Source organism: Anguilla rostrata, chromosome 17 (genome assembly GCF_018555375.3).
Source record: "Anguilla rostrata isolate EN2019 chromosome 17, ASM1855537v3, whole genome shotgun sequence".
Taxonomy (NCBI): Eukaryota; Metazoa; Chordata; class Actinopteri; order Anguilliformes; family Anguillidae; genus Anguilla; species Anguilla rostrata.
In genome coordinates, this window is record NC_057949.1 from 9,858,944 (window position 1) to 9,882,090 (window position 23,147).

The 23,147-nt window shown below is 45.3% G+C and overlaps 1 long non-coding RNA gene across 2 annotated transcripts in view; it reads left to right on the forward strand.

The window, feature by feature from the left end:
* Positions 1–15,764, forward strand: part of LOC135243455 (uncharacterized) — a 32,331-nt gene extending 16,567 nt beyond the window's left edge. For both annotated transcript variants that reach the window (XR_010326634.1, XR_010326635.1), the window contains 3 exons: positions 11,467–11,515; positions 13,205–13,298; positions 14,564–15,764. This is a non-coding gene — a long non-coding RNA (uncharacterized LOC135243455). The remainder of the gene's footprint in view (positions 1–11,466; positions 11,516–13,204; positions 13,299–14,563) is intronic.
* The last annotated feature ends 7,383 nt before the right edge of the window (positions 15,765–23,147 follow it).

The window sequence follows — 23,147 nt, forward strand, 5'->3', positions numbered from 1 at the left end:
ATCCTGCGCTATACAGTATGTTCTAGCTGCAAAGTTGCGTTAGAAAAAGACAAAACGGTGGCTCTTATTTGTATTTATAACATCAAGTTGATGACGGAGCAGACTGGCAAGATATAGAATCCTCAGTGTCCAAATGGCCGAACGTGTGGGTATTTTCCTGAAACCAGGAAGGGTACGTGAGGACGTACTCTTTTTTTTTTTTTTACCCTTGCCTGAAAATCTTACTGACCACATTTACACACACACACGCTCATACGCACACACGCTCAAACACACACTCGTATCGCCACCCTCCGTATGGCGGAGTTTACTGGCCTGTTGATCTGTTGAACACTCACATCAGGTAGAGTGACTGCTTGGCCCCAAAGCTGTGAGCTCGATACGAAATATAATTAACTGTGAGAGACCGAGCGGCCCGGATCTACCCGAGACCTGAGCGTTGAGCTGTCATCCGAGCCGCGCTCAAATTGACAATTTAAAACCAAAAGGTGAACTTTGACAATGCATTTCTGCTGGATACACTGCGATATTACATCTATGAGCCGAGGTGAAGTCGGGGTTATCTCAGTGTTTTTTTTTTTTCTCTTTTAAAAAATTGCACATTAGGGTACAAATTCTGAGAGCGGCCGAAGCTGTCGGCGTGGCCAGCGGCGCTGCGGCTCGGTCATTTGTCAGTGTCAGTCGGGAACAGGAACCGGGAGAAAGAACAGGAACCGGCTGCTCTGGGCTCTGCTTTCGGTGGCAGCAGTAATAAACGCAGCATATCCATAATGAAAAACAAAACACAAAAAACCCAAGCCGATCGTCCCACGGGGGCGCTTTTCAGTGCGGGGCGAGAGATGATGGGGGCGCTTCGTTTTCATTTACCGGCTTGGCTGGCACCCCTGACAGGGCTAAGTTACGTGGACCTGCAGCAGTTTGCTTTCTCTCGCTGGCTTTCTGCAGCTGGACGTTTCGAGAAGGTGATTGGTGCTACATGCGGCGCATACCCCGCCCAGTCATGCACCTGCAGCACCCCACCTGGAAGTTGACCCCCACCCCACCCCCAGTCGGAAGGCCTGTTTGTTCTCTGTGCCTCCGTTCAGCTCTGGGCGCTGCCGGCGGAGCAGGCTGATTGGCCCTCACCTCAAGCCAACCTCCCATGACAGGGGTGGAATGTCATTACAGCCAGGCATGGGGAAACTGGAGCTTGGCGGTCATTTCGAGAGGCAAGTGGGAATGGAGCGAGTGGCGACACGGTTTCGCCCGTCAACCCCGCCCTCCCCCCTGCTCCAGTGGCCCCCATTGCTTTGCTACCTGGGGTTCAGGTGCTTCCATCAGTAATTTAGCCAAACCCTCTCCCACCCCTATCTGCTCTGTTTGTGTAGCTTCACCATGCTCTTCCTCTGTTTTTTTTTTTTTGTTTTGTTTTTTTGTAGCTGTCATGCTTAATTAATAAGCATTTTTAACGTCTAACACAAGTAGTACGCTTGCTCAGTCAGCGGTGTTGTTTGGGGAAGCCGGGGTGGCGGCAGTGTTCCTCTGTCTGGATTTACACCAGAGAATGACAGATGTTATTTTATTTATTAAGAAGCAATGTAATTTACAGATTTTTAAGTCACTGACAGATTTTTTTTGCTAGATATCACAAAAACGAATAATATGTGCAGTTTAAAGCTTTTTGAACTCGGATAGAATCTCACCTGGAAGCACAGCTTTTTTGGAAATCACCCAAAGACCCGGAGGCCATTATTCACTTTCTACTGAAGGAGTGTGCTAAATGTTTTGAGCGCAGGTGCGTTTAGCTTCTATTGTCTTTCTCCCTGTAGATCTGAAGAACTGCAGTCTGGCTTTACCCCAGGTTATACGGCGTTTTGGTAGGGTTCGCTTACTGCTAGGGTTTCCTGGTTCAGGGCAGCACAGTTCCCACAACCCCTGACCCCATCAAAGGGCTTTTCAAAGAGGCTGGATGCCGTTAGATGCCGTCCACGACTGCTTCCTGGCAAGCCTCGCAGTTTTCTTGCGACCCCTTCCCCTAATCTCCCCCTGTCTTAGGATCGGCCAGCACCTTTTGAAATGCTAATGTGGTTGAAGCCCAGTTAAGCATGTTTGTCAGATCAAATGTAGGCCGTTGTTCATTTTTTCTAACGGGAGGAAAGAAACTGCGTGCACGTGTCCATCCTGTTCACTTCTTAGCTGATTCTTGGGAGAGAATCTTCACCCTTGAATGTCTCCATTATGTGACAAAGCAGCATTTTGTTCACGTGAAACTATATGTAATAAATGTGATGAGAGTTTTGCACTGCCCACGGGGTCTGCTGGGGTCCCCTGGAGCTTCATCAGCTGTGACTAGTGCCTTTTTTTGGGGGGGGGCCTTGGTCTTTAGCTCAGCGAGCTAATCAGATCTCATTGTGCAGAGCTGCCGGTGAGAGCAGCAAGTAGAACCCCACTGCAGGCCTGCCCCTCATTGCACTTTAAAAAATGAAAAACTCACACGCGGTGCACCACTGTTTGTTTACACACAGTGCACTGTGTTCGCAAGCATCTCCTGCAAAGCCATCACACAGTCTTTCTATAGTGCAATTTCTACAGTAAAAGCATTCCCTGTTGGATTGCAGGACTATAATTCTGAAATTAGTTTTTCAGGGTATGAAAACACCTCCCCCCCCCCCCCCCCATTCAATGCTTAGATCACCTTTGGGAAAGGTGAGTAGCTGAACATCACATTTGTTATTTTTCTGCTACAAAGCGGCCTGGGCTTTTTAAAAATGTAGACAAAAAAAGACAAAAAAAACAGCCACTGCAGTAGCACCGTGGGACATGCGCCTTTTTAAATAATTTAATAGCGAATGTCCGAGTGTGGAAAACACCAGTGAATCACGGAGCGTGGCGTTCCTCTCAGTCATGCGGCAAAGCTGTTTCTTGTCTTGCCGCTTAATGTCAGGCAGTCCGCCCTCTATTTTTAGCAGGTTATCGGCTCAGGGGCCCAGCTTGCCGCACAGGACGAGGACAGTGCACTTCACACACAATCAAAGAGGAAAACGGCCACAACAGAAAGCCAAGCCCTGTAATTATGTTTTCTAGTCGTGATGCGAAGATTAGCGGTTCTGCCTGCTTCGCTTTTCGAGGGAAAGAGTAATTGATTCAGCTTCTTGGCGCTTTAAGGAGACTCATAAAGGGACAAATCATTCTGAAATTCTCTGGTGCCGTACCAAGCGTGTGTTGTGAATTTTAGGGCTAGGCATTCATTGTGAAATGCCATACGTGAAGAATACCCCGGGCCATGCAAGATTACAACAGTTATATTTGATTTATGATTTTTCAATGTTACTTTTTGGTAATGGTGAGTAAGCTTAATAGCATCCCATAATTAGGCCTGTATTTTCCTTTCACTTTAAATTAAATTTAAATTTAGATAATATTTTTCATCTCAAACAGTTTAGCAAGTCTAGCAATCACACAAAAGTAGCTTGTCAAACTGAAGAATTAAAACCAAAAAAAATACACAAACACTGACTGATTTGTAAGTAAGCTTTAAAGACGAGTGTACGTTGAATTCAGGCCTTTGCGGTCTGCTTTTCCCTGCAAGGCAAAATGAAAAAGCGTTTGGAATTGCAAATCGGCGTGCGTTTTTCAAAACCCCTGTGTACGCACTCACTCTGGGGCAGTGATGGACACAGCGACAGTTCGTCTGTGAAGTTGGCAAAAAAAACAGATCTGCACATCTTGCTCCTGCCAGTGACCAGCAGCAAACACAAATGTGACTGGCTCCCCAAAATCGAATTGGACACCTGTCAAAGCACTCTTTCTCCAGACTGTGCCTTTCTGTCTGCACATTAATTCCATTTCCCCAGATATTTGTGCAAGGCCTCATATCCTCATGGCGAATGGCAATAGTAAAGCGCTCTTGCATTGGGTGGAATTTTTTTATTTAAATTTCCTCCAGACTCCTCACATGGTTTATTCACTTAGGAAAGTCTGCACCCTGAGGCCAATGTGCAAGGGTCACAACCCCTACGTCACAGAAAGTTCTGTAATCTTTCCACGCAGCCAAGTTTCCGACCACAGTCCTCAAGCATGGGCAGTGATTTGTGGGGCATGATGGGGCAGAACCTCTTTGGGATTTGAACCTGCGACCCACAGGCTGACTGTATAGCGCCTCAAGCATTGATCAATCCATCAATCAGTGTTCATTTTAACCCCAGTGGGCACCGCACGTTGCCCCTATTGACAGTCAGTAGTTCAGATCATGCCTGTCACGTTAGCCAGCTTTGATCAGGAGTCCACAGCAATGGGACAGAATTCGATTTGTCCTGCTGGGGGTAAAGTGGTCCAAAGCCTGGCAGGGTTTCATCGGTGACGGCTGGGTAAACGCCTCCTACCGTAGCCGCTCGTCCGGTGTCTGCCGGTGGCCGGCTGTGAAAGATACGCTCTCCTCTAATCACCATTAGTGTGTGGTGTGTCATGCTGCTTGAAGTGTACAAAGCAGTCTTGGCAGAGTGTATTGAGTATACAAAACCTAGATCAAATAGGTGTTTGAAGTACATGTACTTTGAACTCTTTAGATGCTTAATGGGAAATAACCCCTGGAGATACACGCTAATTTTCAAAGAAACGTGTTACTCCCTGAAACGCATCCTCTGTTAGAAAATCTGTAGGATAATTTATCAGTAATCTGCAGGAACTTTGCAGTCGTCCACTGGAATAAGCAGCCACCATCAGTACCTCGGACTTGGGTCTTGAGGTGACGTGAAACAATATTAAATTCTCCGCTAACTGATTAGACACACACACATTTAAAGAAGAAATATGTCGCCCCAAGAAACGATCGTCGGGAGGAAAGAGGCCCGTCCGCGCTTCCTCGGTCGCGCCGCTTGACTCCGGGTCGCACCCGCTGTCACTGGCGTCTCCGCGGCGACGCAGGTGAGAAATGGAGGATTTGAGGATCCGCGGCTGTCGGGCCCTGATAAGGCCCCCGAGACAGAGAGACGAGCGCGTCTGAAAGGCCACGGCGCTCAGCCCCCGAAAGTCTGCGGCGGCCAGACGGGCGTGCGAGGCACCATGTTCTACACTCGCCGCCGCAGAGAGAGAGAGAGAGAGAGAGGGAGAGAGAGAGGAGATAGGGAGGGACAAGCCTCAGTGGATTACAGCACGCTGAGAGGGGGGTGGGGGGTGGGGGGGGTTATGAGTGCCCAAAGCCTCGGTACGGCGTGTACCTGAGGACTCTTCGACTGCGTCTTTCTAGAAACCTCAATCTTTAAAAAAAAAAAAATAGGTGCATTTGGGCCGACCAGTTTCCATAAATATGGATATATGATATTTATGAAACAGTGTATGCGTTTGTTTTATTTTGCGTGTGTGTAAAGAAGCATGTGTTGTTGTAGCGTATAACATATTATTTGATCACTAGTTGGGGTTGTGCTGAATCTGTGCAGACGCAGAGCTGGACAGTCTCTTTTTTCATGCAGGACTATAAGATTTATTGCCTCAGGGTGATGAAATTGCCAAAAGCAAATCGGTTGTGGGTCACGTTAGGCCTTCCTCATTGCAAGCGGTATAGCGCCGCTGTGCGATGCTAACAGCTGATAAGATAAGCAGGTGTGGTCTTGGTCACATGTTCAGTGGGAGACCTTCTGGGAAATGAAGTGACTGCTGGAAGCGGTGTTGATGGGCCAGTAGGGGTTGGTCTTTCCTCTGAACCCAGTGGAAAGGCCAACGTATGAGTACAGAGGTAATGTAGGTGATATGGAGGGCAGATGTGGTGCTGAGCAGGACTCAGGTTTCCATGTCCAGCAGTGGTCACACAGTGGGAACTGTTTGCCGGTATTAAACGATGAAAAAACTAGAGTTTTGGCATTTTGCAAAAGCAATACGTATATGGATAGATGTTCTACTGATATATTTGTAGAGAATAAGTTTATTTCTTTTTAATAGAAAACCTCGTCATTGGGATCCACACCCAGCATGACATTGTGAATTTTGTCGTGTTGTTCTCTGATTTATTTTGTCGCTACATCGAGGTCCTCGTCTGAGCGCGCTCCTCCGTGTCCGAGCTGAACGAGCGGGACTCAGGAGCGCCTTCCTGCGCAAGCGAGGTCAGCCCGCCAATCATCCCCCGGACCAATCCCATTTCAGCCTGAGTGATTAACCGCCCGCCCTCCCTCCGCCGCCCGCAATGTGGCGCGTTTGGGCGCGTGACGTGTAGCGCCGCGCGGCTCGCCGACCGCGGACGGCTGACCCGCGGGCTCATCCATCATAATGGAGGTGATGGATCGGTTTGCAAAAAAATAATTATATATATATATATATATATGTGATATGTAGAGGAGGAGGGAAGGCAGCAAATGAGTCATATAGATTTGAGAAAATATTCCATTAATCTCCCCCCGCAGTGCGTGCCATTTGGCCTAAATATAGTATTGATTTTACACTATTTTAAGTATGTCAGCCTTGAAATGCACCCAGACGTTCAGTCACTGTCGATTGACCAATGCATCCACTCTGGGGGGGGTTTGTGGTACCGACAGGTCAATTTTTCCTATCAACTGATATTGCTGGCAGTGCGTGTATGTGTGTGTGTGTGTGTGCATGTTTTTCTGTGTCTGTGCATGTACAGTGAAATCTCACACTGTCAGTATGAAAACAGCATGCTCCTGCAGAGCCCGTGTCAACAGTGCAAGTGAGTTTACAAATAATCTCTCTGTCTTTCTCCACTTTGCAAGCCCTGCGTGCGTGCGTGTGTGTGTGTGTGTGTTGTGTTGTGTGTGTGTTGTGTGTGTGTTGTGTGTCGTATGTGTTGTGTGTGAGTCGTGTGTGTTGTGATGTGTGTGTGGTGTTGTGTGTGTGTGTCTGTGTCTGTGTCTGTGTGTGTGTGTGTGTGTGTGCATGCGTGCGTGTGTGTCTGTGTGTGTGTGTCTGTGTGTGTGCGTATGCGTTTGTGTGTGAGTGTGTGTGCGTATGTACATGCATGTGTGTGAGTGTATGAGTGTGTGTGCTGTGGTGTGTGTGTTGTCTGTGTGTGTGTGTGTGTGTGTGTGTCTGTGTGTGAGTGTGTGTGTGTCTGTGTGTGTGTGTGTGTGTGTGTCTGTGTGAAGACTCGGCTATCAGAGTGTAACTGGTGTGTGTGTCGTGTGTGTGTGTGTGTGGTGTGGTGTGTGTCGTGGTGTGTGCATGTGTGTGTGTGTGTGTGTGAGTGTGTGTCTGTGTGTGAGTGTGTGTGTCTGTGTGTGCGTGTCTATGTGTGTGCGTGTGTGTGTGTGCTCTGTGTGTGTGTGTGTGTGTGTGTTGGTGTGTGTGCGTGGTGTGTGAGTGTGTGTCATTGTCTGGCGTCGTGTGTGAGTGTGTGTCTGTGTGAGTGTGGTGTCTGTGTGGTCTTCCTGTGTGAGTGTGTCTGTGTGTGAGTTGGTGTCTGGTGTGGTGTGTGATGTAATGATGTGTGTGAGTGCGTGGTTGTTGATGTGAGTGTGTATGTGGTGTTGTGTGTGAGTGCGTGTGTGTGTGTGAGTGTGTGTGTGTGTGTGTGTCTGTGTGTGTGTGTGTGAGTGTATGAGTGTGTGTGAGTGCGTGTGTGTGTGTGAGTGTGTGTGTGTGTGTGTGTGTCTGTGTGTGAGTGCGTGTGTGTGTGTGAGTGTGTGTGTGTGTGTGTGTCTGTGTGTGTCTGTGTGTGAGTGTGTGTGAGTGCGTGTGTGCGTGTGTGAGTGTATGAGTGTGTGAGTGCGTGTGTGTGTGTGTGAGTGCGTGTGTGTGTGAGTGTATGAGTGTGTGAGTGCGTGTGTGTGTGTGTGAGTGTATGAGTGTGTGTGTGAGTGCGTGTGTGTGTGAGTGCGTGTGTGTGTGAGTGCGTGTGTGTGTGAGTGCGTGTGTGTGTGAGTGCGTGTGTGTGTGTGTGTGTGTGTGAGTGTATGAGTGTGTGTGAGTGCGTGTGTGTGTGTGTGTGTGTGTGAGTGTATGAGTGTGTGTGAGTGCGTGTGTGTGAGTGTATGTGTGTCTGTATGTGCGTGTGTGTGAGTGTATGAGTGTGTGTGAGTGTGTGAGTGTATGAGTGTGTGTGAGTGTGTGTGTGTGTGTGAGTGTATGTGTGTCTGTGTGTGAGTGTGTGTGAGTGTATGAGTGTGTGTGAGTGTGTGAGTGTATGAGTGTGTGTGAGTGTGTGTGTGTGTGTGAGTGTATGAGTGTGTGTGAGTGCGTGTGTGTGTGAGTGTGTGAGTGTGTGTGTGTGTGTGAGTGTATGAGTGTGTGTGAGTGAGTGTGTGTGTGAGTGTGTGTGTGTGTGAGTGCGTGTGTGTGAGTGTGTGTGTGTCTGTATGTGCGTGTGTGTGAGTGTAGGTGTGTGTGAGTGTGTGGTGTAGATGTGTGTGTGAGTGTGTGGTGTGGTGTGCGTGCGTGTGTGCATGCGTGTGAGTGTATGAGTGTGTGTGAGTGCGTGTGTGCGCGCGTGTGAGTGTATGAGTGTGTGTGAGTGCGTGTGTGCGCGCGTGTGAGTGTATGAGTGTGTGTGCGTGCGTGTGTGCATGCATGTGTGTGAGTGTATGAGTGTGTGTGAGTGTGTGTGTGTGTGTCTGTGTGTGTGTGTGTGTGTGAGTGTATGAGTGTGTGTGCGTGCGTCTGTGTGTGTGTGTGTGTGTGAGTGTATGAGTGTGTGTGCGTGCGTGTGTGCGCGCGTCGGTGTATAAAAACTCATCCCTGATCCTGGAGCAGCGCTGTGTCAGCAGCCGTGCACTTACCAGCCTGCTCTGCTTGATCTCTGACGTGTGCCAGTTTACACTCTGATAGCCGAGTCTTCCTTCCTTGACAGGTTTGTGACACACTCGACCGCTGCAGAGTCTGAGATGTCTGGCCTGGCAAGTCCTCAAATCCACTTTTCAACCTGCAAAACAAAAATGACAATTTCAGAGCCACATGGCGTTACCGGTTTGTCACTGATGCTGCCCAGAATGAATATAAATAGACTTGACAGATTTATGGGATTTTGTAAATTATATTTGCCCACACATGTGTAGATCATATTCTCAAGTGGCTCAGGAGGTGTTTCCAGGGGAAATTGTTTGCTCTCATGACCTGATACGCCACGCAAGTAGAGGCATTAAGGGACGGGGGATTGAAGCCTCTTTAATGGGCGGAGCTATTGTGAGCTGTCAGTCATATTTATCTCAGCCTTTCTGAAGAGTTTGCTGTACACAACAACAAAATGAGCTAGCCACTGTTTGTACCAGCTAGCCAAAGCTAGTTTCCACAGCAAGTATGTTCCCTGCTTTAGCATTAGCACTCTGGATAGAAAAGCTTGTAGCATCCAAGCCCTGCAGGAGCCACCCACTGCCGTCATGGCAACCTACAGGGCAGTCCCCTCCCACATTTCACAGTGTGAGTGGATCACCCTGCACGAGCCCTGGAGGTGGCAGTTAAGCAGTGGCTTCACATGAGCACAGCCATCACTCTGCCCCTGACAGCTGTCAGCAAGCGCACCGTTTCCCTGGCGATGCCATGTAGCACCAGCTCCTCTTTACACACACGGCTTTGAGCCGGAGCCTCTCTCACGCAGGGGGCAGAGCTGCAGGTGCCCACGTGCGCTCAGGACCCACATGGGCGCGTCTTCTTAGGCGTACCCCATCGCGACCACTTCAGCATGTGGAAAAGTGATTCCCACTGATGTCTTCACAAAACTTATGCTTTTTCACTTTCATAAAAAGGAGTGCCTTTTTTCTGGCTTGCTGGTACTTTATAGACCCTTTCTCGCTTTCTCTTTATCTTGTAAAAAGTAAAGAAGCCTTTATAGTTGTGTTTTTCCCCTTGCTTTTTTTTGTTTTTTTTTTACTTTTCATTCTGCACTATTAAGAAAAGCTAGGATACAAATAAAACCACACCTACCCAATTTTAGAACAGATGGTATTCAATCAAACCAAATTTGCTTTTGTCTGGAATAATTCCAGCCAGCCTTATGTTGGTAAGAATCTACCTTTTTGTTCATAAGGCCTATAAAAACAATAAAGGTGGGGCCAGAAATTTGAATTCTTAAAGGGTAAGTGAACTTCTGTCCAAGTAATCTCTTTTTCTGCACTGCACTATTTTAAAATTAAACCTTATTATAAAAGTATATCTTATTATCGAGAACATAATACATTTTATTTTAAGATCAAAAACATGCTCATAGTAAGAAAGTTTAAATAGCAAAAGATTACCTGAAAAATGTGATTGTACTTGACTTGTACTTTTCAGGGATAAGGAAATTCAATAACGACCTTGTTTTGCACTTTTTGCTCAATGCTTGTGCATGCAGAAACCAATAGCACTGCAGCCCTCTGAAAAGCATGCAGCACTGCAGCCCTCTGAAAAGCATGCAGCACTACAGCCCTCTGAAAAGCATGCAGCACTGCAGCCCTCTGAAAAGCATGCAGCACTGCAGCCCTCTGAAAAGCAGTCAGCACTGCAGCCCTCTGAAAAGCATGCAGCACTGCAGCCCTCTGAAAAGCATGCAGCACTACAGCCATCTGAAAAGCATGCAGCACTGCAGCCCTCTGAAAAGCAGTCAGCACTGCAGCCCTCTGAAAAGCATGCAGCACTGCAGCCCTCTGAAAAGCATGCAGCACTGCAGCCCTCTGAAAAGCATGCAGCACTGCAGCCCTCCTGGCCTGGGGTCTGAGATCGCTGCCTTGCCCAGTCTTAATTTCACCATAACCCCACTGTGTCTCTTTAAAACCTTGGTGAGGAGAGCAGTGCTGAGCAGATGGCCGAGCCGCTACAGCCCTCTGGAGTCGCGGGTTCGAATGGCTGTGCCATTTCAGCGGGTTGCTTTCTGCCATCGTTTCAGTAAAGTTTGGGCTGTGTAAAGCGGTTACAGCGCGCAGGCCGTGAAACTGCGGTGCTACCGGGACGTCCGCTGGGCGCAGCGTACGGTACAGTTCATTCAGATCAGCTGCTTTTCGGTACGAGGCTAGCCGCTAGCTATGACTACAGTAATGCATCCCATTTTATATGGCTCTTTGCATCTTGTGATCTGAGAGCACTTTGCAATGTAGCCTTTATTAAGTACATAAGTAAGTAATTAAGTAAATAAATAATAAAATTAAATAAATAAATAAATAAATGAAGGGTTGTTGGATTCTGATGAGATGCAACTTGTAACAGGTCAGAGTGACCTGAAGAGAGGGGCCATTTTTCATCAGACAGCCTTTCTCTAGTGACTCACCGCCCAGAGAGAGAGAGAGAGAGAGAGAGAGAGATTTATTTACTTCTTTTAGTCCTCCTCCTCTGAGCTGATCATCAGGTCAGAGGAGCCTTCCCTCTGTTATTTGCTGTCAAAACACATTTCCTTCCCAGGGGGGGAAGGAACAGGAGTAGAGAGAAAAAAAATAACGTTGGATTTCAAAGTGCGTGCTCCTGCCGTCCTGTCTCCCGTCATGTCAAACGCTATAGCTGTTCACCCTCTGGTTTTTTTCCCAGTCTTTTATATGTATCTGTGTATTCATTTATTTATGTGTTCTTTTTTTACAGACAGCACAGCAACGGAAGCAATGAAACTGGCTCACCGAGGCTCATCGAGGTATATGCCATTTTATGTACAACAATGTCTTACGTCACACACAAATGTGAATGTTCTAAACAATTCTAAATATTCTGTGTCTTACAGAACTATTTGAAAGGGTTTCACAGCCCCAGTGATCTCTGCTGAATGATCTTAATATGATGACAGAGCATGGTACTGGATACCGAGGTGTTTTATGAACAAGGGTGATTTATCGCCTGTTTAGCAGTGATGGTGCTGTAATGTCACGGTGTCGTAAAAAACATTTGTCACCGTGCCAACGTTTCCCCCATTGTGTCTGGGTGGCTTATGCAATAAAACAGCTGTGCTCACATACAATCATGTCAGCTGACATTTTCATGGACTCCTGTCAATGGAACCTGACGCATTGCAGCACAGCAGTCTGGCCTTGCATTTAACACTTTATCAGACTGCACAACCCATAATCAAACAACAGAGCTTACAGAACAGATGGAGATACACTTAGCTGCCAATCATTTGTGTGAACAAAGCAGTATTTGGTTGCCATCGTGGAGATGCACACTTCCCTTACCTCAGACCGAACATGAGACTTAGTCTCAACCAACAATGTCACGAATTATAAGTAAGTCCGTGGTAAGTTTGTGGCAGTTTGTCTACTTATTAGGCAATAGTATAAGCTATTTTCGTAATGCGTAATTTCGTAATCAGATTACTGAATTACCATTGACATAATGTGGCTGGGTAAATAATCCTTGTGAACATAAAAAGCACCTAATTACGAAAAATTAACAACTTGTTAAAATTTTGGGATTGCAGTTGTGGGCCGAGGTTGGGGACCACTGGAATAGACTGTGAAACTTGCTTGCATTGCATGGGTAAGCTCCAAAATGATGGCAGTCTGCTGGACGAAGGCCTGCGCCATAGGCGATATTGACTGACACACCCCCAGCAGCGGCTCTCCTTCCACTTCGGCGCATGGCGAGTCACAAAATTACCTAATGCCTCGGGCGCATCAAAGTATATGGTGAAAATACTGTACCATGTCGTCAATGCGACGGCTCGCAATTCACCCTGCACCGGCCGGAGAATAGAGCCCATTGAGTTTCTACACTGACAGTAATCCCAGCAAAATCCTTCATCTCCAGCAGTTTGACAGTTGTGCTTCTTTTTTGTTGTTTTCCCTGTAGCTACACTTGTTTTAATTTATTTCACTTTTACTTGACCCTTCATGCTCCATAAATTGTGAACGCGTGGGGCTACTCACGGTTCGTAAATCTCTAAACGATAATTTATGGGATTGCGCCGATGTTTTTCATTCATAACTGCACAATCGCTTCAAAACCCAGATGTTCAAAAAGCAGGTTTGCTTCAAGGACACCCCCGTTTAGCGGGCAGTGTCAGAACTTGCTGCGGTGCATGGCTCAGCTCTCCATAGCCCAGCCCATATGCTTTGGGGCCTTTTTCTTCTTCTCCACATTGTTTACTTAGGTCTGTCTTTTACAGATGACTTCTAATGACTACTGAAGGGGCCAGAACTAAATAATGATGTCAGAGCTGTAGGGAGAGGAAGGCATTGATTTGTCCTGTTGTCCTAAACCTAGGCTAAAGGCGTCTGCTCAAACAGAAACAGAAGAGAAAAACAAGTGTGATGAATGTGATGTGTAATAGGCAGCACTGGCGTTTCACTTGTTTGAAAACTTGCTGGTGTCCTTTGGTTTTTATTAGGGATCCTGAGCCCTGGCCCTGCAGGATCTCCCTCGCCTGGTTTTTGTTTCCACATTAGCATGAGGAACCATGTCAGAAACCGGGTCCTGGTGAGGTGAGTCAGGTGTAATCAACTGCTTTAATTGATCACTTTTTTTATTGTTTTGATATTATACACACACAAGCGCGTGCACACACACACACATTTGTAGAATATAAGCTATGGAGAAGGTGTTTCAGTGTGTCTGGTATCTGCCATGTGCCAGCTGATGCATTGGGGCAGAGAGAGAGGAGGGAAATGGGTATTTTTCTTTCAAATTTCTTAGGTTTATTTAAAAAAAAAAAAAAAAAATCTTTAACTTATATTTGTATGAATTGTGGTAGTGGAGCAGCCTCCATGCCCTCCCCATGCAGAGTTCAGGCAAGGATAAGCTCGGGTTTGTAAGCAACAGCAAGAGAATGCGCTGGCTATCGCAGCAAACCAAGGTGACGAATACCAGTCTATTTAACAGGCAATCACCACATTTCCATATCTCACTCGCAGCAACATCCAGCTAGCAGCTAGCAGCCAGCATGATTCAGACAAACATCTGTGCTCATCGTTTATTGCACAAAATAGAATGCAAATCAGACCAGGAATTTAAACATTCAAAAAGAAATTAAATGAAAGTGAAGGGGAGCCTGGCACAAGTGCAGCGAAATGCAGAATAATCTTAATAAAACCAAGTGGCTTCATGATAACTCTCTGGCCTACCCGCCATATGCTTACTCCGGATGCCATTTCTTCCCTTCGTATAAAATGTTTGTCAGTAAACGAGGTTAACAAAAATCCAGAAAGGGAGAAATATCATTGTGGTTTCTAGCTTCTGGTGTTTAGACAAACGGATAACTTGTCTCTGTGGAGACACTTGTTCTTTTGGTGTGGTTTCAAAGCGTTTTTACCCCACAATACTGTATGTTGATATCTTTTTGCCACTGTTTTTATTGCATTTGTTGTTGTGTATTTTCATTGTTATTAATTATGTGACAAGATTATGATGGTGTTAATCAAGGCAGATCTATCGAAAAATCCACACGCATGCAGAGAGGCATGAGTTCCAAGCAGAGGGAGGAAGTGAAGAGAAAGATAAAGAGGCCTTCAGAATAGAATAATCCCTCATTTCCTTCTGGTCATTACTTCAAATCTCAAAAAATTCAATTTTATACCAAAATCTTTTTTTTTTTTGTTCCCTTGTGGAAGGAAATGTATTTGCATTGTCATCAGTGGGATTTTAAAGGGCAAAGTTGACAACCAGCGTTTTTGTTGGATTTGTGATTTTAGCGGGGTGGGATTTGAATGGAAAAGTGTATAACAAAAGCCTTGCCGTCTGGATTTTGTAGATAAAGACCCGGAACAATTGCCCTGTCTGCAGAGTTTGCCATTAAGCATTTGCATCAGAGTTTTAAACATCCACGGTGTCGCACGCAAACGAATCCCGCGCTGTAAACCGCGACACCTCGACTCAATAAAAGACGGAGACGGCGACCTCTTCCCCCGCGGAAAACAAATGACCAAACTGGCGGAGGCGGCAGTCTCCCAAGTGGACCAGCGCCAAGGACATGTGACGCATAAATGGAGAACACTTTCAGCACAGAATTTCTATTTTGTAATACAATAACTGGTACCTATTTCTTAGTTATGATCTCAGTTACCTGTCATTTGGCACCTGGCAACTTTCAGATAGTTTTTAAATGTATTTTATATGGAGCCTGGCAAACTCTGTTAGGCATACTGTATTCGATAGACAAAGTTCTTACAGTCCCAATTACACCAGTTTTATTAGCAATTTTAAATGATTCCTGATTATCTATAAACTAAATGTGCACAGGTTATTTGATTGAAAAATGTCTCTACATATTTTAAATAATTTACTTACCATCCCCTCTCTCTCCCCTCATAATGAACAGGCCTTTTCAGTCACATATATTAATATTCATGAGCTCACTACTCGATTGGCCAAGTGCTCACCTACTTGATTGCCAGTTAATGACAGACCAACCCATGCAGGCATACCTCCATCTTCCTTTCTGCAATGCTGACTAAATCATTGCAAACAATGTCACAGTAGGGTTTGCATGTATTATAACCCTAAGGAAACAGAATATTTTATTACCATGCTTAATTAGTAAGTCAGCACGCAGGCTTGAAATCACACTGGCTAAATCCTAGCCTAGTTCTATCCAGTTTGTGCTGTGAAAACAAGCTAGATATTTGTGTGACAACCAAGTATGCCCAAATACTCTAAGCTGTACAGCACAGACAGGCACTCTGGCTAGAGAAATGCCAGTCATTAGTGTACTTAATTTGGTAGGGAACCGCTTGCTGTGTTGACTAACTTTAGTCCACTGCACTGTTATTAGCATCAGTCATTGTTATTAGCTAGCTAGCGTTAGCTATGGCAAACTATTTGCAATCAAAATTTGTTTATAGTTCCTCTGTCAAGCTAGTTGCAACAATGTTATTGTGACATAAAGCCAAGATCTCTCTTACTGCAATGTTCTGCTGCCTGTGGCAAAAAAAAACCATAAAGAGTTTGCCTTACATTGTGTGCAATATTTCTTTTTCTTTTTCCTATATTGGATTTCCTTGATACCAGCACCGATTGAAAAATTTCTGTGATGTACATTCCCATAATATTTTATGGATGTCCAACTCTCCACTCACTCACACCTCAGCAGAGCACCTAAAACCTGTTATCAAACAAATTGACAAATTTCACAATGTTACAGCACTGCAATAGAGTCTGCAGCCCATTCAAAACATTGAAATGTGTGAATTTCATCATATGTGCCCTTTAAAGGTGATTACTAAAAGTTGTACACTGGTGAAAATGTCAGGATACATGGTTGAATGGTTGCCATTAACTAAAGTTACAAATATGACTTTTTGGGAAGATGCATTGACGGTTTTTTGTGAACTTTTTTCAAAAAAGCTTTAGAAAGAAACACTTGTCATTGGGAGTGTATATGCACTCAGTGGCCACTTCATTAGGTTCACCTATCTAGTACTGAGGAATCGCCATTTTGCCTCCAGAACAGCCTGAATTCTTCTTGGCTTCGATTCAGCGAGGTGCTGGAAGCATTCCTTTGTGATTTTGGTCCATGCTGACTCGATGTCGTAACGCAGTTTCTCAGCCACGCATTCACTGTGCGAAACTCCCTCATCCACCTCATCCCAAGGGCGCTCTTTCGGATTGAGATCTGGGGACTGTGCAGGCCAAACTGAAGTCACTGACATTTTCGTGGAACCTGTTTGAGATGAAGCGTACTTTGCGACATGACACATTATCCTGCTGGAAGTATCCATTTGCAAAAGGGTAGACTGTGGCCATAAAGGGATTCACATGGTCAGCAACAATATTTAGGTATACTGTGGCATTCAAATGATGCTCAAATGCTATTATGGGGTCTAACTTGTACCAAGAAAATGACCCCCCACACCATTACACCACCACCACCGGCATGCACCATTGACTCGATGCAGGATGGATTCATGGATGAATGCCGTTCATGCCAAATTCTGACTCTGCTCTGCATGTCGCTGTAGAAACGGAGATTCGTCAGACTAGGCAGCGGTTTTCCGACCTGCAGTTGTCCAGTTTCGGTGATCACATGCCACTGTGTCCTCATCTACCTATTATTAGCTGACAGGAATGGAACCCGGCGTTGTCTTCTGCTGCTGTAGCCCACCTGTACGACGTGTTGTGCATTCAGAGCTCCTCTGTTGTAAACAGCAGTTATTTGAGCATTTGTGGTCACTCAGTTAGCTTGAGCGAGTCTACCCATTCTCTTCTGACCTCTCTCATTAACAAGGTGCTTTCGCCAGCAGAACTGCCACTCTTTGGATGTTTTTTTTGTTTCTCACACCAATCTTCTGCAAAGTCTAGAGACTGTAGTGCGTGAAAGTCCCAGGAGACTGTTACCACCACGTCTGGCAGCGACAGTGATAGCACGGTCCAAGTCACTCTGATCACACGTCTTGCCCATTCTGATGTTTGGTCAAAGAAGAACTACAACTCTTCACCACGTCTGCATGTTTGTATACTGAGTTGCATCCACACGATTCCCTGTTTGGAGGATCAGGCCATTCACCTTAATGAGCAGGGGCACCTAATAAAGTGACCAATGAGTGCCAGTGTTCTGAAAGCCATTAAAACTATGGCAGTTTCCAAAGTAATTTCAGGAAACGAATCAGACATTTCTGATAGGGTTGTGCATTTTTTGAAATTGCTAAATCAATGGAATGTATCAAAGAAGGAGAAGATAGACAGGGGAGTGCGGTCACTTTGCAGAATATAGCCGATGTTTTCACAAATTAAATCTGGGACCTTGTGAAATGTTTGTGTTGAGTCAATAAAGAGGAATATGATTCATGAATTTAAATATCTCAAGCTCAAGAAGGGAAACCCTGCCAGGCGGATGTCTATGCCCCAGGGAATTGCAGGGAATCGCTGTTATCTTTTTTCATGTTTATATTGAAAGGCAAGTAGGAATGCACATTATTCTTTGCTGTGATGATCCAGCTAATTAGGTAATTACTGTAAAAATGCTGCTCATACATATTACTTCAGTAAAGGAGATAAATACTTATGCTCCACACTGTACTGTCTTGACTTCACCACGATCAGCATAAAGGAACATTACAGCGAGAGAGCAAATAAGCCTGAGACCATGATGAAAAATGTATATGTATATTTAATGTCTGTATAACTGGCCTGCACAATGAAAATATGTCTTCCTGGGAAGGCGATGTCAGAGGGACTGCACATGTATAATGGGACAGATTCATAAAGTTTGTGTTGCTTGGCTACCCGTGATACTTGATTACCTCCTAGAGGGGGCTTTTGTACATAATGGCATCCTCTCTCCAGCCGCCTACAGTGCGATTAGCATTAGCCCCGCGACGCGTGTTTAGCTTCATACGCTAGCACACGTTAATCTCATCAATTTGTTTTATGTTCCACATAAACCTCTCAACAGATTATCATCCCATCTGCACACGCATCTGAAAGTGTGAGGTAAAGCACTATGGAAAGAAATCTGTCAACAGTCGATCATTTCTGTCTGGATGGGTGAAAATGAGAAGTGAAAAGCAGTCATGATGATAAGCGTGCAAAGTCAAATGCACAGTGTTAATTTAACTCAAACATCGGTTTGTGTGGGTCCAAAAGGTCAAGTGTACTCTATCAGAGTTGATTTAGCACGCTGCACTGGATATTTTACTGTGTAAAATAAGCAGTGTAAATCGGCAGTGGAGTGGAGCGGGATTGTAGATTTGAGTGTGGTTACGAGCTATGGAGTCTCTGGTGGGGTGTGTGTTGTTTACCCTAGAAAGATGTGTGTGGGGCGTGCTGGTGTTTGCACTGGCGACAGCGTACATTTTTAAAAAATTCACTGTGATAATTAGTTGAATAGTCTTGTCCGGAATCAACGGCGACACCAGCTTCTCTGCGCGCATACTGCTCAGGACAAATGAAGAAGCTGCTAAATCCAGGTCCTTGCTCAACGTATGGACCTAACGTTGCTCAACGTACTCAACGTGTGCGTACGCTCTGTGTCCCGGGGGCTGAAGCATCCGTGGCCCATTCCAAGGACTGAGTGTCCATCTCTTACGAAGCGTTGCTTTATTAGAGTCAAGCATCACACTACTTCCTACATCGGCTTCCTACTTTCACATCTACCATTTCTCTATGAGGTCCGGGCATCTGATGCGGAGCCAGAACAACACCGATCTTCTTCAACACCCATCTTGGCAAAACCATTTCTCTGTGGACCTCGCTGTGTGCCCGGGGGCATTGTCATGCCGAAACAGGGAAGGGCCCTTCCCCAACAAGTTTGAAAGCACAGAATTATCTAAAATGTCCTTGCATTAAGATTTGCCTTCACTGGAACTAAGGGGCCTAGCCCAAACCATGAAAAACTGCCCCAGACCAAGGGCTGACCAGATACTTTTGGCCATACAGTGTAGGTAGCTGAGTCTGTGAAATCGGTGCTGTGAAAAAAGAAATAAATGTAATTGGCACATTCAGTTTAAATTCAGTTTAGCCGAGAACATGAGCACTGCACGGCACAGCAGGGATGAGTCTGGGCCTGAATGCTTTATTAGGGCTGATGGCATCAAACAGCCTTAAGTTTTGGGGTGAAAGTCAAAGACTTCCTGTGTTGCATAAACACCTGTGTTATGTAATCCGTGCTCCCTCCTGGCAGGCTCCCACTCTTACTGTAGCTCCTGTTATCTCTTCACACCGGAGGGTATTTGCTGAAGCATTTCAGTTCACTGTTGCGTGTCGCGCATGCTCAAGTGTGCAATAGCAGTGTCCCTAGCTGGAGTTTTAGGTTTTCGCCCTACAAGTTACCAGCTCTGGCTTGCTAACCCGTTAGCTACACCCGAGTCCTGTGTACTGTAATGTAAGAGCATAGTTTCAAATCGGAAATGCGAGCAACATGGTAACATGTCGCAATATGTATGTGAATCTAAATTTTCATAGTGTGTCTAAAAAATAAGAATAAAAAATCTTTAGCTACTGCATGCAGCAGAGACTTTAGATCTAGTATGTGTGTACAGAGCTACTGGGCTGTGTGTGGTATGAAATGTTGGGGAAAAAAAAAACTTAAGTGTGATGTTTTCTGAAACTCATTTTTCTTGTTTGATTTTCTGTCCTTTGTTGGCAGGTGTGTTAAATGAACATGAGGAGTAATGTAACTGGCAGAGCTGTTTCAAAGCATATGCATTCGTTTTCCCTCAAGGTGGGGTATGCTGATTACCAGGGCCAGTCCGTCCTCTGTTCTAGCCGTCCTGGTGTTGCAGCTCATTAACAGGGTGAACATGCGTTAGAGACGTGATTAGTGGTACTGCGAAAGAGCGCACTAACCATTGCCAGTGTGTGGTTTACTGAGCATTTACCTGTGAAATGAGTGCGTTAAAACAGTGTGCATGAACATAGAAGTGTTCATTAAATTGTTGTGTGGAGTTAGCCACAGAAGCTGGCTGAATTTTAGGGGAGCACAGCTGATTCACACGTGATTGGTGCTACTGTGTGAATGAGCTGGCAAAGTGTGCATCATGCCTGCATGTATGCAAGTGAGTGCTTTCATGCCCTGTGTTATATTTTACTAGTCACTGTTACTAGAGTACTTTATAAAATTATGCATGCATTTAGAAGTCTTCTTGTCTTTTCATTGTCTCAAGTCACTCTGAATAAGAGCATCTGCTAGATGCCAGTAATGTAATGTAATGTAAAGCTGTTTGCTACTGATAAAATCAGTGTGCATTGTTGTAAAAAGGAAAGAGAAATTTGCATAGTTTTTCCAGAGTGGAAAGCATAATATAAAGTGTGTGAGGGCTTGACAAGATCATATAATAGGGTTTAGGTCTGACTGAAAAGACCCAGTCTCTCTAAAAAGTCTCTGAATCGTAAGAGGGCACAGCGACAGTACATTTCAGTCACATAAAAACACTTGAATAAAATTGCTTCGCCTTGTATAAATACAGGTGTATGAAATTGTCCTTGGGCACGGCACCTTGCTTCTCATTAACATTACCTGACTTCCCAGAAGCCATTGCGCTGTTGAACCTATTATGTTTGTGGAGTTTTCCTTCGCCTACATCACCCAGCTGTCTCTCCCCCAGGGGCCTCGTTCCCTCTGAATCACATTTTAATAAATCTCAGTTTCAGCAGCAGCGTGACAATTTAACCACTACACTGCAGCCATTTCCACTCATTATTTTTGTATTATTATTATATTTTTACTGAAACATACAGTTTCACCCCTACTGATTCCATCACCTCTGCCAGTTCTCTGGCACAGACCTCAGATTGATTGGCTGCAGCACGACGATTCGCTGACGTCTCCCAGCGCTTCCAGGCCGTACCCAGAGCTGGCTCTGCCTGCCCGGGCAGATGGAGATCTGGGATCGCGAGCGGGTCAGAATCACGGCTTTGCTCCGGCATCCCGAGAGGGCTTCTCACGGATTCCAGCGCCGCCCCCAACCAAGATTTCCCCGTGCTCGTAAAAGGCCCGTTCATTTGCCCGTTTGAAAGGGTTTTGCGGGGAGCCTGTCTGTTGCCACGGCGGTAATTGGCGTGTGCGCAGCTGGTTTGCGGGGGTGGGGGGTTCTGCCGGACCACCAGGCCGGAGTGATTGACGCCGTGGCTTCGCTTTAAGTGCAGCCTCTCCGTCGGCCCTGCTGCTGAGGTGGCAGTTTTCTCCTGCGCTAATTAAACTTACAAACACAGCACTTCTGAAGTCAAGGGATGGAACTGAAGGTTAGTGAGATAAGCTAGCCTGTACTCTATGAAACTGTTTTTTTTTCTTTTTTTTTTAAAGAATTCTGGAGCAATCTGCAAGATACACACTTAAAAGCCTTCGGGTCTTTTGAACTTCTGATAAGCAGCTCTTAGGCTTAAAAGGAGGTCTGTTAAAATTCTGGTGCGATTGGTCGTGTCTGGGAGGAATATGGTAAATCAAAATGAAAATGCATGACACGGAGGATGATGTGAGGCCAAAAGGTCGAAAAGTTCCGTGTATAATCCTGATAACAACCTCAACCGATCTGCAAACCCACCACCATTTCTCAACATTCTGTGTGCATCTGCATATATTAAAACAATTATGAGTATAATCATTCTATAAACCTTATTTTATAATGTTATGCACACTGTCCACATGGGGGGTGTATAATTAGTCCTGTGTGTCGTGGACAAATAATGGTGGGGGGAGGGGTTCCTAGTGGCTCCATTTTCCTCACGTATGTTTGCCCAGAATTTTGACCAACAGAAATTTTTGGCATGATGTGGTATCTCAAAGATAACAGTGGCCAGCCATTGTATTGGGAGACGAGGTAGTGACCTCCATAACATTACATTTGTTTGTTTAGCAAAAAACCACTCCAGTTAAACACGTTTGGATGTTGTGTGTAAACCATATTACTCCTCAAGATACACAAGTAACAGACACAACAAAGATCACACGCTGGATTCAGAACGGCAACCCTCTGGTTGAGAGTAAAATTTTCAGAAACGCTGCCCAAACTGTTGCTCCACACCCATCATCAAGTGTAACCTGCGTATTTTTGGTAGTTTTTTGCACTGGGCTGGCTGCCCTTTTTTGTGTGAGTGGTCTACAGGGAGCAATTCTGCTTCCCTTGCTTTTCAGGGCTCAGCATTCTTTTGTTCTGATTAACCTGTTTTCCTTGTTTTGTTGCCTGTGCGCTTCTGTGTTCTGCTTAGCCCTTTTGGGCTATAAATAACAAAACCGCTGCCTGCTGTCGAACCTCTGCCTCCCGGTCTTGTGACTCCCTTGGCCTGTCCACACCTGGCAACCTGTGACAGCATAGTGCATAAAAACCAAAGACGTTCAGCAGGTGATCAGATGTGTGTGGGTCATATTGCCAGCACGCAGACAAACGGTGCCATGAAAATAAAAAAACTATTATCCAATTGAAATAACCATCAATTCCACTTCACATTTAAAGTACAGATATAGGTACAATGTAACGACTATTGATGCGTACACAGTATGTTATTTACAATTTAAAAACTTGTGTGGCTGTATTTAAAACTTTTTTGAGCTCATGTTCAGAATAAAGTAAATAAAGAGACTAGAAACACTTAGTTTCATTAATTGGTATTTTCTCCCCACCGTGAGTGATCTGAAGGACCCCTCTCCATATGTTCAGGTGCCAAACGCAGATCCCCAGAAAATTTTACACACAGAAAATGGCTGCTGATGTAGAACTCTGTTGAAGGTCACAGTGCACTCTAAAGAATAAATTCAGCTCAATCATGTGCATCCAAATAACCACATTATTACAAAATACATATATATATACCCATTAAAATCTCGTTATCTTGCCTGGATGGCAATTGGCAGAGTGCAAATTTTGGTCCACCTGGCATCGAAATTGCATTGCAGTGATTATCAA